The 19,064-nt window shown below is 36.5% G+C and overlaps 1 protein-coding gene across 12 annotated transcripts in view; it reads left to right on the top strand.

Moving 5' to 3' along the window:
* LOC134529524 (plasma membrane calcium-transporting ATPase 2) overlaps positions 1 to 19,064 on the top strand; it is a 349,005-nt gene that overhangs the window by 193,656 nt on the left and 136,285 nt on the right. For all 12 annotated transcript variants that reach the window (XM_063363712.1, XM_063363709.1, XM_063363708.1 and 9 more), the window contains one exon: positions 18,926 to 18,989. The gene's annotated coding sequence lies outside the window, so the exon portion shown is untranslated. The remainder of the gene's footprint in view (positions 1 to 18,925; positions 18,990 to 19,064) is intronic.

Raw genomic sequence — 19,064 nt, 5'->3', positions numbered from 1 at the left:
GTGGTGTATGTCCCAAATAACGGTTTAGATGATAATCTTCGCGTGCTTCGTCCCTCCCAGATGTAAGTTTTGCAATTGTCCAGCCACGCCGTGAAGGAATGCTCACTGTCCGTAGTCGCGGTCCTACGGAGGCGCTGTCAGTCCTCCTCGGGGAGTGACGTCAGCGGTGCGACCAGCATGGTGCGGGCGCCCTCCTTACCGTTGCGCTGCCGTGCCACAACCACGTGTAGAGCCACGGCAATTTCGCGGATTCATTTAGTCGCAAGCTAGAATGCAAACCTCCACACTGTCGCACTGTGTTCATGATTGGACCGCAGTTATCTGGACACGCCCCTCTACGACCGTGAGCCAACGATGACCATCTAGGAGAGAAGTAAGCGAATCAAGTAGTGCCAAATAACAAGAATAAAAATGTTCTCGCTAAGAAATCAACCAATGGGAAAGTAAACATCGGTCGAGCACACCGATAACTTTGAATTCTATCCTGAGGCCAGAGGAATCCGCGAAATTTCCGGGACTCTAAACTACGTGCCATCCGGAGTCTACAAGCAGTCACCTTTACCATTCCTTTCGAACCATTTTCAAACAAATCTCCCGATTTACACGACGTAACCTGCAAAAGATATCGTGGAAATAATTTTTACCCTCTTGATTGAGGATCAACAAATTCAAAATTTTGAAGAATCTAAAATAAAAATTAATAACTGAGGATTTTTTTTTATATTATTATCAATTGATCAACAGAAAGTGTCATTCTAAAATAGGTTTACTCTTATTTTAAAAGGCTCATTGAATCTTATTCGCCGTATTTGAAGTACAAATCACTCCAATAAGGGGAAAAAATATATGTTCATACATTTTTTTAAATTGTGAAATTCACTATAATATAAAAAGTATTGTGTTCACGATAGTTTTCTAAATGTTTCTTTACTGTTTGCGTATCAAAAATGGAACTATCCAACTCTTTTTTTTTTTGTTTTATTAAAAACTAAACTAAGCATTTAACTTTTTCAATCAATTACTTGTATATTAATTGTAAAAAAAAAAACACTTATTTGTAGGAAACTCACGGGGGTGTAGGCTATATGCCGGGACTAAACGACAGAACACGGAGCTTGCTGTTCAAGTGAGCTGGCTGGACAGCCTGGAAGTGCACGTGTTCATATGGATGTCTGAGGATTTCCCCCTTCCCCCTCTCTATTTTGTTTTGTTGTTCAGCGCTCCTAACCGTTATTCCTTACCGCTGTTGGACCTCCGTGGGAGTGAGAAACGTATACGCCGTTTCATCGCAAGGCTGAAGGCTTGAATGTGTGATTTTGAACTTTTACCTGTGATTGAATTGTAACTTCTTAACTTCCACTATGGTAAGTCGAGGCGATGGTCCATCGAAGCTTGGCTGAAATTGCAGCGCTCGAACTTGACGGCGGGAAGGGAGAGAAGGTAACATTGAGCGCCCCACTCCTTGCTCTCGGGGAAGCGATTGTGAAGCTACGCCGTGGTGATGAATCTCTAGTTACTCGTGCGACACACTCGTCATGCTGCCCGCCGCTCCTCATGGACACAGCCCGCCGTCTCCCAGCTGTGCATTCCGTGCGCATGGCGGTATTTAGTGTGATACTGTGTACCTTACTGTTTAAATACATAGTTCAAGTGGACCGTAACGGACATGCGCTCATTTCTTAAAAGTTCCTTCAGCAGCGCGGTATTTGAAACGTTGACACACGACGGCACAGAACATCTGAACTGAGAGGAACCTGCCATGGGCCTTAGTAAGGAACCGCTCCAGAATTTGCCTAGAGTTATTTCGGACAGCCACGGGAGACCGAAATCAGTTGAGTGCTAGTCCAGTGCCTTGCCCCAGCTTGCTCCATGCCACGGAGTGCACTAGAAACTCAGCGCGCAGTTTGACGCAGTTGGCCGATCTGCGGCGATGCTGATGTTGGCAGCCGTGAGCTGGACTGCACTCGCACCCTGATAAGCTCAGCCACGGAGTCAGGAACTGTCAGGATCCGGCGTGCTGCGACCAAAGATTAGGAACGGATACACATGGAGCATTAGCCGTCAGCAAATATTCATGCAAATAAGGCGTGACAAAAATATTTTGCCCTTGAATTCATGTTAAAGAAAGAAAAAAAAACATACAGCCCTAATATTACGGGAAAGGAAACTGTTTAATAGCTTCCAGTCACGCAATATTTTTACACCGTTATAATATAAGCACTTGAAACATTCCTAAATTCTTTTGAAACACTTTCGACAGAAAGTTTTCTACGCTTCCCAAAAAAATTTTCAATTGACTCAAGATAGATGTACTATTTTCTTTTTTGATAACAATCATTTTTACCATAAATGGCCCAACTACACGCCCAGGAATGAAATAGTCAGCTTTAAATGGACGTGCACGTAATGGAGTCACGCTCTTGTAACGGAACAGTCAGCGCTTGTATTTGTTTAAGCCAACTTCCGGCTTGGCCGAAAACATGAACACAGAGTGGTTCATACCAATCATAAATTACTTCTGGCCCCAAATTATTTACAGTCATTAAATCGACACATTTCTTTGAAACCATGGAGACTATCTTAAATGGAGTTGATGGCTGAAAAAAAAGGAACAAATAATATCCTTTGCTAGAATGGTGGGGAGTGCTGAGTTTGCTTGATTTGTAACCCCGTGAAAAAACCCTGAAAGACCAATTCCGACATCGTTATGTTTCCTGCTGTTAAGGGCCGTGCTACAGTCATACTAGACAGGACAGACTATGACAAAATAATTACCAATCTCATTACCTCAAACAAATATATGCATTTGAACGAAGATTTATCTTCCAGCATTGAGCAAAAAGTATACCAGACCATGAAAATTCACCAAACTTACATACCAGGCGAATCCAGGAGCGCACTTAACACCACAAAGCAGCATGCCACCTTACATTTAAGGTCTTCCAAAAATCCACAAACGAGCCATGTATTTGCGATTTATCATCAGCTTATAAAGGTTGAACTTGTTAATTTCACATAACAAGATGGATGAACAAAATTAATGTAGCATATTTATAATTTCACTTCACTACACATTTTATTTCTCTATGAACCCTAAAATCAGTAATTTGTATTTATATCTTTGAAGGTAAAACTTCCTTGCTCAAGTAATGATATTTGTTTAACGAATAAGAATGTTTTTTTCACAGTTCATATGTAATATTATGTGACGAATATTTGTAAAACAATCTGGTATTGGTGGAAAAGATTTAACAAAAATTATTGCTAGCTAATAAAAGTTTTGTTTGGAAGGAATAGAGAAAACGAAAGGAAATTGATATAGGAACTTCGGTGAGGAAAGACATGATTTTTTTAATGACTGCAGAATTTGAATTTATAACTGGTGAAATATTTTGAAGAATCATAAGAAATGATAGTAAATAGTAATAATATTAATGATTTGAAGAGAATTAGGGAATTAAAGAAGAATTATTATTTATAAGAAGGTTTGAGTACTACAAGACGATACCAGGAAGAAGACTACGAGTATAAACTACGAAGACTGTAATCAGATAGAGGCGTTTCCAGGACGAAGAAAAAAGTATTTCTAATTTTCAACTGTACGAGAACATATGGAAACGACGTGAGGCGTTCCCAGGACGAAGACGATCAACGTGAGGCGTTCCCGGGACGAAGACGATCAACGATAGGCGTTCCCAGGACGAAGACGATCAACGATAGGCGTTCCCAGGACGAAGACGATCAACGATAGGCGTTCCCGGGACGAAGATGGTCATCTAGAGGCGTTTCCAGGACGAAGTTTGAAACAACGAAAGGCGTTCCCAGGACGAATACTACTCGTTAAAACTAGGCGTTCCCAGGACGAAGGTACAAGACAGCGAATGGGCGTGCCAAGGATGAAAATGCAGAAGATTCATTGCTGAGGTCCTGGCCGAAAGAAGCAAACCTAGTAACGCATAGTTCGTTACCACGGAACTATAATACCAGGTCTGTTATAAAATGATGAATGAATGTCACCACATTTATTAGCTTGCAAAACTGACAATCGGGAATAATTAATATCACTTGAAATTCCTTACTAAATCTTTTCACATTACCAGGTTGTTAAAGTTAGAGACAACTTGAGTTAAAATTCACAAAATCGTTGTATACCAGCTAATCCAAGGTTTTACGAACTTGTCCACGACATACCCAACTCTACCCCTGAATTAGTCCGGACAATAATAAATATATTTTAATTAATGGTGTGTATTACAAATTAATTAAAATAGAAGTAATTGCAATGATTATTCATTATTTCAACTTCTTAGAAGTTGTGGCGCCCACAAATTAAAATAAATGATTCGTTCTTTTGTTCTTATCATATAAATACACCAGAACGAGTCTAAGTACTTTCGAGTCTTATCAAATTAAATATATTTATTATAAATAATAAAGAATTTGATAGGTAAGGCCCGTTGAAGCTCTTGCAATTCTCCGTGCCAAAAACATTCTAAATTTCTGCTAAACACTGTCAAACCACTCGGATGCCACTTCATCTACATAGATATTACATTAGAAATAGCACCAACCAACCCACTTGTAAACTTTGTTATTCAAATCCTTTTAAACAATGTGCATCTACTAGAAACACATTTATAACCACATAATTGGAAAATGACAGCACTCTGAAAGAAAGAACAGAAATACCTATCCCATCACTCGTGTAGCTTATCACTCTCTGTATTAACACAATATATTTTCAATTTAAAGACGAATTCTACAAGCAAACCATTGCATTAGGTTCTTCACTCTCTCCTTTCATTGCCAATATTTTCATTGAAAGTTTAGAGCAGAAAGCATTGAACACAACTAACCTCCCCCCCTCTAAAATATGGCTTAGCTATGTTAACTAAACTTTTCTTGTCTGGCAACATGAACCTGAAAAAATAGAGGAGTTTTAAAAATGTCCTTTATTCACTCAGGATTTTTATACAGTTCACATATGAAACTGAAACCTTTGGTAGCTTCCCTTTCCTAGATGTAATAGTCTCCAAGAAAACTGCATAATAAACACTAACGTATACAAGAAACCAATATGTACAGGCCAACACCTGCACTTCAATTCAAACCATTTAACAAGTACCAAACCAGGCATTATTAGTACTCTAATCAACCGACCTGAAGTAATTTGCTCTGACAAGAAATAAGTTACTGATGAACCAAATCACCTAAAATATGATCTGGTAGCAAATGGGTACCCACCTGTCACCATGAAACAACAACTTACAACCCACAAATTCTCCATCATTCAAAAAAATATTTTCCATAAAACCAAGTTGTACATTGGTTATTCCTTATGTATGTAGCCTTTCTGAATAAAAAAAAGTCCATAAGGAAACAAAAAAGGACTAATATGCGGTTTCCTTTAATTAAAACTGAAAAACGTTACCATAAAAAAATACACGGGCTTTCAGATGCACGGCCAATCAGAGGACTACTCGCTTTTCATTGGCCGCGCCTTGAGAGGGGATCAAAGTTATATATACAATCACTTTTCCAGCTATAGAAACTTCGGTTTCTGGTTTCGCACACACTAATTGCCCCGGATGGTAATATGGTGGCTCGTAGGGTGTCCTCTATCAATGACAGTATTTATAATACATACTCACTCTCCTTGCAATTTATCAAAAGGCTCTGTAGTGCAGCGGCAGAGCGCACGTTTGTTAACCTCAAATGACGTGGTTCAATCGTGTCCTCTATCAGTCTGTTTGTGCCTGAGGACGGGAACAGATTTTAGCTCCCGAAACGTTGCAACTGTTTTCTAAGGAATCCTACTGTGTTCTTGTGCTGTCGTCGTTGTGGTGTTCAGAATATCTGTTTTGTCATATCGCTGGGTTCGCCTGTGCATCTCTGTGTCGTCGTTGTGTTGTACGTTTGATATGTTAAATGTCATCGTTGGGTTATTTTGTTTGTCGTTGTGTTGTCCAATGTCATGTTTTGTCTTTATTTAAAGTTGTTTGTGCTGCTTTCACGTCATTGTTTTCCCATTGTGTCCATCTGTGCTGAAATAAATTTTTTACTAATTCATTCCACGGAATTTTCTGTGCTGTCTTCGTTTTTAATTTTTTGACAATGCCTTATTTTGACCTGTTTTCAGTTTATTTGAATATTTATATTTTTCGCCTGATATTCAGGTTTCTAAGGGAATACAGTGTAATCAGCAATGGAATATATTCAAAAATACATCTTAAATCAATATTCCCTAAAGCAAGAACCATTCAAAGAACGTCAAAGAATGCAAGCTGAATGTTGTCGGGACGAGGGAACAGTTTATTGTCGGCCATATTCCACTAAAGTACACGTTGGAAGTTAAAAGCAAAAATTCCTGCAAGCTGCGAACTATTGTTGGAAGTATGTTCCACAATGTACAAGTAAATACTTGTAAGTCCAAGGGAATTTGCACAAAAATATTTTTAAAAACATTCTACTAGGAAACGATCATTAGCAATATTAACCAAAGTTGGCATTAAATGCAAGAATAAATTTAAGTTATTATGTACCTTTAAGAAACCATTTTTATAGTTCTCATACATACAATAGAATATGTACTCTATATAAAAAAATGTAAATGTTTCTTCGTTCCAAATCTTAAATCTCCGAAAGTTCTTCACCGATTTCTTTGAAATTTTGACACAACGTTGCATTTGAATACACGCGTGTTTTTATATACCTATGTCACACCTGTGACAGGTAAAAATATAGATAAAAATATAGATAGGTAAAATATAGATTTTTAATTTTTTCGTTGCTGTATATTGACACATATAGAGAGATATATAGATAAAGGTAATAAAGGAGATAGAGATAGAGGAGATATGTAGGTATATATAGAGAAATAGACAGAGATAAAAAGAGATGTATACAGAGTTAAACTTAGATATATATATATATAAAAATATACTTAGAGAAATAGATGTATACATATATAGATAGAGAGATAGATGTATACTCAGAGAGATAGACAAAGAATTAGAGAGAGGAATAGAGATGATTTGTGCATGTGTACCTACTTCAAACAAATTATATAAAAACAATTGATTGAGGCATTGCAACGCATGCCGTGTATTAGTTAGTTACATATATTTGTTGATGGGCATTTGTAACATGATTGCTAATTAACGTTAAATTTTTTCACTAAGAAAACTAAAAGTCTGTCTTTGAGACTTGCAAAGTGAATACAAATTCACCAAGTCTGTATATTAAAGGTTATTTGGCTATCGTTTGCTAAGTATTTCTAATGCCTACATACAGACTTTGCGCTTGTAGAAATGTAGCTTGGTTTATTTGTATTTTTGTGGGATGGTCTATTCAAAGCACTTTTTCTTTGTTAAAGAACGGCATTATTTTTACTTCTGTGCCTTATAGTTGTGCCAAAAAATATTGTCGTTGGTGAAGAAACCCTTACTTATAGTTGTTTGGTCTAATAAAATAGTTTGTAATGGGTTTTAAACGATTATACTGTAAATAATAGTGCATTTTAAATAGTATATGTTGATGATGTTAGTTATAACATTTATAGCACATAGACACAAGTAATTATTGGGTCTTCAAAGAGAAAAATATGTTTTTTTCTAGAGTACATTTATTTTTCTATTACATTTTTCTGCGGTATAACGAGTGCTGAATCTAGTATAATTTCAACATTTGTTCTTTCTTAACTGATTGTATCACTGCCCTTTTGGCCGAGTAGTTTTAACTCCTGGCTGGCGTGTCACGGCTTATGGGATCAATGCCCAGCCAACTCGGGGAATTTCCACTGTGGAATATTGCCCAGGGTCAAGGACTGGTTGTCTAGTGGTCCCTGTGGAAAGCACGGGCTAGCGACCGTAGAACAACCATTTTGCCCATGTCTAATGAGCCTTAACCATGCTGCCGCCATCTTCCCACGACGATGACTGATGATCCAATACCATCTGCCGGGAGCATCATCCATTAATCACTTATGGCCAGTTGCGCCGTTGGAGTTCTGGCGTGATCACGGTACATTAACTAGTTTGATCACTGTTGGATCACATTTTATGTTGAACCACAGTGTTTTCGGCGCTAAGCGAAGATCATTGAAAACTTTCAGTTGAACCGACAGTCGTGACGGTTCATGACAATGAGCTCGGATTGACACATTGCGAGCATACATGTCCGGAATTTTGGATTTTAAAAAGGTTATCGTTGTAATCAGGCCTAACGATTATATAATTATTACTAAATTATACATTATATATAGTACATGCATCAAAAATTCCTGCTTTTCCTAGCGTAACGACCATATTCCACATATAATACCCATATTTTAAATGCTTGTAATGATCACTGTTTTTGGTTTATTGCTCTAATAAGGCTTTTTATTAATTTACCACTACATTTATTTCAAATAGTGGTTTTCTTGGCTAAATAAACTATTTGTATTTCACACTGTTATGGTTTGCAACAGTTTTGAAATACTGGTGTTTTTCAGTCGCAACAAAATTCAAAAGAGACGAGGAAATGATTATATGAGTTGCTATCTTGTGGTGACAACACAAACTAATTGTTTGCCATGTTAAAATCGAATGAAGCGACTTCATATTGTTTCAGTCCACCAAAAAAACCGCACCTTGCGTTCCTTCGACAGTGTTGCCGCCTGTTGCCGCTAATTGAAAACTTACGAATTTGGTTCACGTGAGCGAATATCTTCTACTCCAAGAAATATGTTGCCACGACGTTTAGAGGAATGATCCTTAGATCATTCTTGGGCGAAGATTTAGAAAATGTAAAAATGTAAAAAAAAATGTAAAAAAGAATTTATTGCCTTGCTTTGAAAATTTGTAAAGACAACATTTTTCAAATATTATTAAAACTACAATGGTAAAAATGATATTGTTTATTTTTTGTTGAATAGGAAATCTACTGTAGCTGGAAGCATATAATTTTTCCTTTTTCAACTAAAACTGGTTGCCATAACATTTAGTTACTGCCGGTGAAAATTTTTATTGAGACACTAGGCAGCGTGATTCCACGCTAGGTGACTGTCCCTGAAGTGAGTACTGTGACGAACCCAACTTGCTAGTAGACACACATCATGTGTCAGAATAATAAAGCAATATTATTGTTTTACTGCAATTTCCTGAAAGAATTGAAACACAAGTAAAGTCTTTAAAACTTCCATATTCGTTTTATGCTACAAAATGTGGTCTCAGAGCCTTGAGGTTTAAAGCACACAACTGTACTGCGAAGGCGAGTTGTGGTTGTTTTCAATATAACTTTTAAAACGATTTTGTTACCAGTTAAAAGTAAATAGTTTTTGATTAATTGTTTGGTAGCTTTAAAAGCGCGCGTTATTTCAATTTTAACGCATTTGTGCTACATCTGCGATAGGTCTTAGAGAGCGAACGGAAGAATTACTCAGTATTTCTTTATACGTTTTACGGTTACTAAAATTTTAGAAACATTTATATATATTGCACTAAAAAAATGGGTGCGTGTACTTAAGTACGTGCGTGAGAAGTTATACTTCTTTGGCATCATTAAAAAATAGTTTTTAACTGCATGCAAATAATTCTCCATGGTAGCGTTAAACGTTTACCGCAACCTTGTTGGAAGTCGCATTAGAAGTATAACTTCAATAATATCCTTAAACATAAACTGAAAAAAGAAGAAAATAAGAGTTCAAGGTTTTTTTGAGTATTATGTATCTATTAATTTTTCGGACGAATATTGTCGAGTCTTGACTGTAAGTACGTATATTATCGTTCTATTTTTATTTCGTTTTCTGTTTCTTATAGCTATTTCTTTGGTGATATTCATACGTCGCTACGTCATTAACGTTTTTAGCAAGTTTTTATTTCTAATTATTTTAAGTTATCATTTATTTAAACAATAAAACTAGAAATGTTGTTTATCCCTAGGACATGTTTAATATTTATAGTTAATTTATATAACACCTATGTTTTACATACTTACATTCTTAACAAAATATATATTTTTTATTGTTAAAGGAATGACAAACAGATTAAAGTAGTGTGTATGTTTTTTTATATGTTCTTAATTTAGTTCTTCATTATAAACTTATATCGTTATTCAACGTAATTTGCTAAACTCTAAATTTGTAAACTTCGATGCGCGTGTGCTTTTAAAGCAACATTACTCCAGCACTTATATGCCTCGTTTAAATTTATTTTTTGGAAAGAATTTTTTAGACATTTAAAGGTCACTTTCCACCAAAATTCCTGTGGGGAAAAAAAGTTGTGAATTAGTTTTCTGAGTTGTGTCCGAATACGTAGGCACTTTCGGTACCCGAAATATTTTGGCTTGTAAATCTATACAGATTCAGTAGGAATTCGACCCATAATTGGCTGCAGGTTTATCATGACAAAATAAGTTGAAAACCTCTATACGAATTTGGGCCAAAGTTCTTCCCAAGTCTGGTTCGTCCATAAAGTTGGAGCTGGAAAAAAAATGGTACTGTACCATAACAGAGATAGTATTTAAAATACAACACTGAGCGTCTTAATTATGTTTAACTGAACGAAGTTCTGAAACCAACCTCGAATTTTGCTGTCGGAAAATCATTTCCTTAAATTAATCGGGGTTATCAACTTTATTTTCCACAAATTTCTGTGGATATTACTACACTAAATAATTGAAATAAAATTGTAATGCTATTGCGACAAAATTGGCGTTGGTTGTAGAAATTCTTTGAATTAAACATGATTTAGACGCTCAGCTTCCTATCTCAAAAACTTTATTATTTACAACAACAAAAAATAATTTGTTCAGTCCCAAACTCAAAGACGTATACTTACTAGCGTTGGGAAGCTTTTTAGGCCAAACGTTGTATAGAGGTTTTCAACTTATTCCTTCGTAACGAACCTACAGCGGAAGTTGGTCGATTCAAGACTACTTCTCTACGTCGAGGTGGCACAAACGCAGGCCAGAACTCATGTGCAGAAGCATAAGTGATAACGTTTTCTACTTTTGCAAACATTTCTCAGCACGTCCACTTGCTTTTCTCATGTAAATTATTTGACGTGGGAACTTTATGGCGACAAACAATTTTCTCGCAGTCTCATGGTTTCTTTTTACAGGATGAGTTGTCACTTGTCCCCAAACTACTGGTGTGCAATTGCTTAGGGAGAAAATTGGTGGGAAATACAGTTGACGTTTTCCTCGAAAGAGATTTGCAATGTGTTTATAAACCTTTGTTTTACATCACAAATCATCGGAAATCAAACAAAGAAGTTTAGAGTTCCTTGCTGAACGAAAGAGTTGTAGCTTTAAAAACTGGGTTAGCAATATCTCTCTTCACTGATTAACTTTTTGGTTACAGCTCACTTAAAAAAAAAAGTCATGGGGAGTATCGACAGAAGTTAAAACTTAAAATTTTGTTTTTGAATGTGTAATATGACATAATTTCTACGTCCAATGTACGTAAAAATGATTTTGGTATTATATCTGTATGATGTCAGCATTATATAATTTATCCATATGTCATTTTTTAGTCACAACAGATGTAAGTGGTATTTTAAAATTACGTAAAAATTCATTATCTAGCGATGGCTTATCAGTGATGTCAGACCTAGGTCATGTGTTCACTGGGAAATGTACAGTATAAACAAATTAAACTGTTCACATGGTCAATCTAACTTCACTAACTGCTACTACAGAATGTCGGTGACGCGAACTCACAAGATTTTGCCCATCCAAAAATAGTCCAACACGCACATGATACTGTCGAGTATATACAATGTATTAGTGTATATATGCGTATACATGTACACAGGCCACTGCGTGTCGCCAGTCTGGCGCAACACGTCACTGGCATGTCGGTGACGAGAACCCATAAGTTTTACCCCTACCAAAAATCTCTCAACGCGGCTAAAGACGTTTTCACTTCAACAAGCTTGTTTCTGTTTTGGTAAAACTATTGTGTTCGTTTCGTCTTTTTTCGTTTTGTCGTGTTTTTTTGTCTCGTCTCAACTGTTGTGCTGAATTCGTTTTGGGTTCAATATTTTTGTGCTGTCATCATTTGTGGCTTTTTTTATCTTTCTATTCTGTTTTGGAAAACTATTGTGTTTGTTTCGTCTTTTCGTTTTGTCGTGTTTTGTTTCGTTTCAACCGTTGTGCTGAATTTTTTGGGTTCAATATTTCTGTGTCATCATTTGTGGTTTTTTTTCGTTCTCTTAGTACATTTTTCTTTGTTTTTCTTTGTTGTGTTGACCATATTCCTGTCACGGAATATTTTGTGGTGTTTATATCCTTGTTGACAACAGCAATTTTTTGCTTAATTTTGTGTTTTTTGCCTTTTTTGGGTTTATTTATATATTTCTTTATTTTTATTTTTTAGTTTTTCTTCAACAGAGAAAGTTTTTAGCAATGGCGTATGTCCAAAAACTTACATCAAGTCATGCACTCCCATTGCACAAATCTTTCAAAGATAATATCTTTAGCATTGTAGTAAAATAATAGTTTAGGAAGTTTGTTAAACTAAGATAAAGAAAAAGGAGAAAATCTGAAAATTATTCATGGTGGGGCGGGGTGGGGGGGGGGGGGGGCTCTTTCCGTTATGGCCCTCCTCTCTGGATCCGCCATTGCACAGACTTCAACAATAAAACCAACGGTTACCTAGCCGAACTCGTCACGTAATGACCGTACACACAACTGTGCCAACGTTTAGAAACTGCACAAACTACTCTCCCAAACTTTCCGCACGGCGGTTACACAACGCGTGTGAACCGCATGCGCCAGGCACAAGAAACAAGAGAATGCACGAGCGGACCCCACGCGCATCGGCTGTCTTTGCGAGTCGTGGGTTCGAGTCTCGAGCCAGGCGTGTTCGTCGTACCTAGGGTTACCAGACGTCCGGCAAAAGGAGGACATGTCCTCCTTTTTATGTATTTTTTTGCGTCCGGCGGGATTTTCCTTAATGCTCCAAATGTCCGGCTTTTTTATAGTGAGATAATTCCTGCAGTTACACTCTGGGCAAAGCGCGCGCTGTCCGCAGAGTCATCCCACTAGTAAGTAGTTCTATGACAGCTTGACAGGTAGCAGCACATGCAGAAGCACGTGTTTTTAATATGTTGTATATGCGTAGTTTGTTTGATTCTTTATACTGAAACTGTATTAAATACCAAAACATTGTAAAATATCGTACTCCATTGTAATTAATTCACGGCTTTTTAAAAAAATATATATATACATTGTCCTCCTTTTTAGTGAAATGTCCTCCTTTTGCGAGGTGAATGTCCTCCATTTTTGTTATCAGTATCTGGTAACCCTAGTCGTACCAGTCGCGTCTCTGTCGCACAACCGGTTTGGTTGATAAAATAATAACATTTGCAAGTTAAAACTTGTCTTATTAAGTAATTATCGCACAGCGTGATCGTTGGCAACGTAGAATAACCAACGAGCCGAATTAATGGATAATGGTTAACATCCCTTCCTTCTAATAAGTTGCCATGTTAAAAAGTTATCTCGGGTAAATATTTTTAATTTTTTTATTTATTGTGGTTGTTTTTAGTTCGTAACTGAATGTATAATTAGAAGACCTTTCCGCTATCACTTCAATTTTCTTTAATCAAAATAATGTGGAATAATTTCTCCATAGAATGAGAATAATTTTTAGGAAAAAAATATTTACTATCAAAACTTTTGTGAAATATTTTGTTCAAATTTTAGTTTCTTATGTGTTTCAGCAATTTTGCAAAAACATTTTATTAGCAATACGTGAAATGAAATCAGTTGCATGGTGTCACTGATCAAAAAAATTAATAAATTTACAACAAACAAAAAAAAAACTATATTTCACTTCATCGGGCATTACTCGACAAACTCAAGGGAAACTTCAGATAACATGTGATATTCGCGTGCAGTGTGTTTGTTCTTAGAGTAGCTATTACTTAAAATTTTGCTTTATCAATGCGGGAAAAAGCAGCACATTTATAACAAGTAAGAACCCTGCAATTGAAATCAATGCATATTTATCGTTTGCAAAGCTTTTTATTAACGATAAAAAAACTCTCCTAGCAAATATTTGTCATGATATTAATAGGGAAAATTCAATAACTCATCATTCCTCTTAACGCCCAATTATAAATGACATACACACGTACAGTTACGAACCTACGTGTGAAATATGGAATCACAGACCGAAAAATGTCCACCTGGGCATTTCTTTTAATGTAGGAACGTAATCGTATATAATTTGTTTTAAAACACACACAAACCCACTGTACCGTAAAATATGTGTTTGCAAGAGTTGCTAAAAAAAACACTTTCATTTAATGGCTGAACTATCTTGGACGGATCATTACAGATATCTTTTGGATGTTAAGTTCAACAGATGACTGCATTTGTTGAAGAAAGAGAGAAAGAGAGAAAGAGAAAGAGAGAGCATAAAACATTACACTCGCTTGGGCTCTCTTGTGCTCTGTGACGTCTGCCATGTTGGTTTATAGCTGCAGGATAAGGTTATCTGTTCCCGACGTTTGAATATTTGGAAGGTAGCAAAGAAATAAATATTGCGTAGCGTATCTGTGTTTGTTATTAGTATAAGTTAATTATCATTATGATTAATTTTATTATGTGGTTTATTTTGAATGCTCATAGCACTTGCTAAGAGTATTTTACAATACAGCTACTTTGATCCTTAAATAGCTACTGATGAAAATTTTAAAGAAGACATTGCGGCGTCTGCAATTTTAATTTTAGATGTATATGCGAAAGCAAAAATGAACTTTTAGTTAATATTTTCTGTTTAATCATTATCGAGTGTACGAGAGAACACGTGACAGCTCTCTCCACCGCTCTGTAAGTTCATCCAGGTCAGATGCAGGGCTGCCAACCTCATAGGGCAAATATGTGGAATAAGTCCGCGTACAGTGCATTTCAGTATAAATTATGAATAAAACAAAACAACTATCGGGTAGGGAAAGATAGTTAATATGATATGTTGTAATTGGAGAAAATTTAATTCCTGTCACGTATTTCATTTTAAATTAAAAGTTATTTCTTCTCCATAGTCGCCGGGTAGGCACACTAGCAGTGCAGAAGTTCTCAACGACAGCGATGTCGCGAGAATCAAGTGACATGCGCCGTTCTCGCTCGGAGCGTGGGAGTGTCGGGCTTGTTCGAGTCGCCGAACCCTGCCGAGAGGGGCTCGCCGCCTCTCAGGGCTGCCAACCCCGAGAGGCCTTAAGCCCGCGCTCGCAAGTCGTGCGGTTGGCACCGCTGGCGGGCGGAGGGTGGGAGGGTGGAGCCTACGCGCGCGTATTGATCATTCTTGCCGTGAGCCGAGGAGAAAGGATTGTGGGTAGTATTGGCTACACCACAGAGTGAATGGGAGGGGGGGGGGAGGGGTTGGGTGGGAGGGGGTCAACGATTCGCGTCACGTACCCCAATTGCGCCTCACCTACACGCTGCCCAACCTGACGAAACCCCACTGATCTCTCTTAAGACTGGAGTTTTCCTGCACTCCCACTTGTTTGTCGACTGCCTTGCGGGAAAGCTTTAGCGCCAAGGAACATCCCGTGTTTGCGGCAGTATTTTAGTCCGACTTCGCCGAGTGGTTATTTACTAGAGCAAAAGAAGTGAGATGCCGTCAGAATTACACCAGCACCAGTTTCTATCTTTACTTCTTGGTTTTGTTGCGTGCAAATGTGTTACTTACCCAGTGACCATATAGTTTTAATGAATTAATATTTTCAACAAAGTTTAATGTAGCGTTTGTACGTTTGATATGGTTTTACGTAGCAGGGTGTTGCACAGAGATGGGCATCGACTCTGTACTCACAAACGCTTGAACGTTATTGCTATAGTCCCATTGTTAAAATTTAATTGCAAGGTTTCAAATAAAAGCATTAAGTATTTTCTCCATTGGCTATTTTTACTAAAATGAATAATATAATGTTACGGTAATGTGCGTAAAGTCTCTTGAAATTTGGAATCTGTACTAGTGGTGACATTAGTTTCTTATCATGCGAAAATATATATAGAGTGCATTCGCTAGTTTTATATGAAAGAAAAATAATATTAATTTTAAACACCCTGCAGTGCAATTTCACACCAAATAGACGAACCGCTTAAGAATCCGTATAACACTTTATCGAGAAGTGTGCATTTAAAAGGTAGCATTATCAATGCTTTGATTTGTTGAATATTTGGCAGTGTTTTGGGTGCACAATAGATGATTACCACACAAAACAGTCTTAAGATTCACTTAGCTGTTATTGCCGAGGGAAATTGCCCAATGATAAAACATTTCACTCGCGTTCGTAAACGCTCAAATTAAAAACATGGTGAAGCAAATAACAATAAAAGTTCAGTATTGTGTTACTGCTATGTGTGTAACGCTTTAATGACCTCGTTCTTTACTAGGCGTGAACCCGAAATTATTATTTTTTAATTTTATTTGGCTTATCTTTTTTGTCGGTAGGCTAATCAAAAGACAGCTTAAAAGCTGAAACCTATCACTAAAATCCATACCTTACCGGGAAATTAAACCCAAAAAGCCTCTAAATGAAAATTGGTGCTTCAAAAAAAACTGAACTACGGAAATCGATGCTTAAATCAGTAATTTTATTTACACTTATTATATGTTGTCATCTTCCAATCACAACTTTTGTTCTCATCTGGTAACATCGTGATTAAAATGAAACGCATATCTCACCTTTTAAAAAAGTAAATTTGCTAGAAGTGTGTGGTTTTTATTGGCTAACGAAGGCAGAAGCGACATTGCGAGTTTTCCTCGGTGTTCCCGCACGAAGCTTGTCTTCCATGCGGCCGGCACTGCCTCTGCCTCTGCAGAACTCGGTAAGCAAATTCACGAAAGGAAACGGCGGTAACCACTTGTTCGCAGGCTTGTTTTCGCTGTCCGGCAGAAAACTGCGAGTGTAGGTAAACTCAATTCGCCAGACGCGCGGAGATGATGTGTTTATACAAACCTAGCGGAGAATCTCTTCAAAGTTGAGGCGAACGATGGAAATAGTGTTTCAGTAGTCTAGACTCTGAAAGTAGGGACGTGTTTATACCAATGCCTAAACTTGTTCAAATGAACTTCTTCAAGTAAACATATTCAGCTTGAAAGTTATATGCTTAAACTTCTTTGCAAGGTTACATTGAAAATAAACAAAAAAAAAATATCACGTATGTTACTCGATTAAACGATTTTTTTTTAACAAAACAATGCGTTTCACGCTAGTAATTTATGTTTGTGTATACATGGTGTTCTGTATTTTTGCTCCCACGCTACAGTTCACACTTTCTTTACAAACATTTTTAATTACTACATATTCAACATTTACAAACATACAATAAAATGTAAACTTAGAACGGCGTCATTTAAACGTTCTGCCACAAGCTATTTACTTACATAAGAAGTGACTTAAAACCAGATATGTTTAGAGTGACTGTCACTGTATGCGTCGGTTATAAACAGTTAAGTTAGGGTTGTTTGGAGTCTATCAAACTAAAGACGGAATAAATAATACAATATTTTTAAATCGCATTAACAGAAATGCTATTAACCAACTAGCCGTAGTAATGGTATGTAAATTAGGGCTAAATACAGGTTAACTATTTAAATAGTGAAGTTCGGAATCATCATCAACAAATTTTTTTCCCTGAAATTGTAAATAGGCTAATGGAGATGTAAAAAAATCAATTTATAATCTCAAGTTTCTCTTGACGAAATCCAAACAAATTAAAATGGTAGAGATATCAAATACTTAAATACATTTCAAGGACCCATGTTTACTCCCTGGTCCACTCACATAGATCCAGATTTTCATTAGATTTAAACAATCACACCTCAGTTGTGTTTGAAACTTATTAAATATTTGTGTGGGACATAGTTTAACAGATTAACTTCTTACTTTGCGTAATTTTTCTTTCATCAATAAAACACGCCGCGTATTTTTGGATGAGTCACTTTCAAAGGAACGTTTGTAACAAGTGTGGGACGCTCACCTGGATGAATAAATGGAAGACACAGCTGCAGTTTTTCAGGCTAATCTTCAATGCTGTTTTATTCGTGGTGAAGTTTAGAAACATTAGAAATATATTTAACTTAATTTTTAGTTTAAAATCTCTAACCCGTTGACATTGATGTATACAATATATATATATATTTTTTGAGATATTGATATCATTAAACTCAGTCTGATTGTTGGTTTTTTGAAAACATGAATAAATTTTACAAGTTGTAAAATTTTAAGTGCAACAATTTAAAAATACGAGACAGGGAAAAAGGCATATTTGAATAATATATGAGCAGTGATTATCAATGCAATGAGAAAATTGAATTTTTTAATGTAATTATATGGTTGTTAAGTTATAAACGAATTGTACAGTTGTACTAAGAATATGCGTTTTTGGGGATCTGATACACGCAGCATGTGACCACCGGTATTTGTTTTCCAAAATTATTTCATATGATTGACACTGAAATGGTTATTCATTATTAAGTAATCATGTAATGTTTTCATAATACAATTTTGTGGCAATGGTTACAAAAAATAAACTCTAAAAATATCTCTCTCTAGCATAGACCATTAAACTCTTTTTTAAATATAATGTCGGGATAAACATTTTATGTAACGTTTGTGATACATAGTTTTTTTTTACTTTAAATTTTCACTTATGCATTTTCATTTTTGATTCTTTCCATAACATTTACCAAGGCAAGCAAATCATAATCCGTTTATTAAAATGACTTTTCTAAACTTTTATAACAGGAAATGTATAAAGTGTTCTGTTTGGGTAAACTGTTTCTATTCCGAGCGAAACCAACAACTGAAGTAACAGTTGTTAGGCGACTTTCAGTGACTTGTCACCTAGTCGATAAGTTATTGTTTAGTTGAATACTCCAAAAACTCGACTGATCTAAGGAGTTGTGTTTCTCTTTTTTTCACAGAGTTGAAAACACACGCACTTCCGATGACTCGGAGATAAGATCGCCACCTGTCACTGTACAATCGGTGAGTACCGAGTGCATTAACCAAACCTTCTTTCAGACCTCCAGGGATCTTGATGACATGTCTTCTTGGCGGGTC

This window comes from Bacillus rossius, chromosome 2 (assembly GCF_032445375.1).
Source record: "Bacillus rossius redtenbacheri isolate Brsri chromosome 2, Brsri_v3, whole genome shotgun sequence".
NCBI classification, from domain to species: domain Eukaryota; kingdom Metazoa; phylum Arthropoda; class Insecta; order Phasmatodea; family Bacillidae; genus Bacillus; species Bacillus rossius.
Note: the sequence above shows the minus strand (reverse complement) of the source record. Positions and strands in the feature narration are given on the sequence as shown.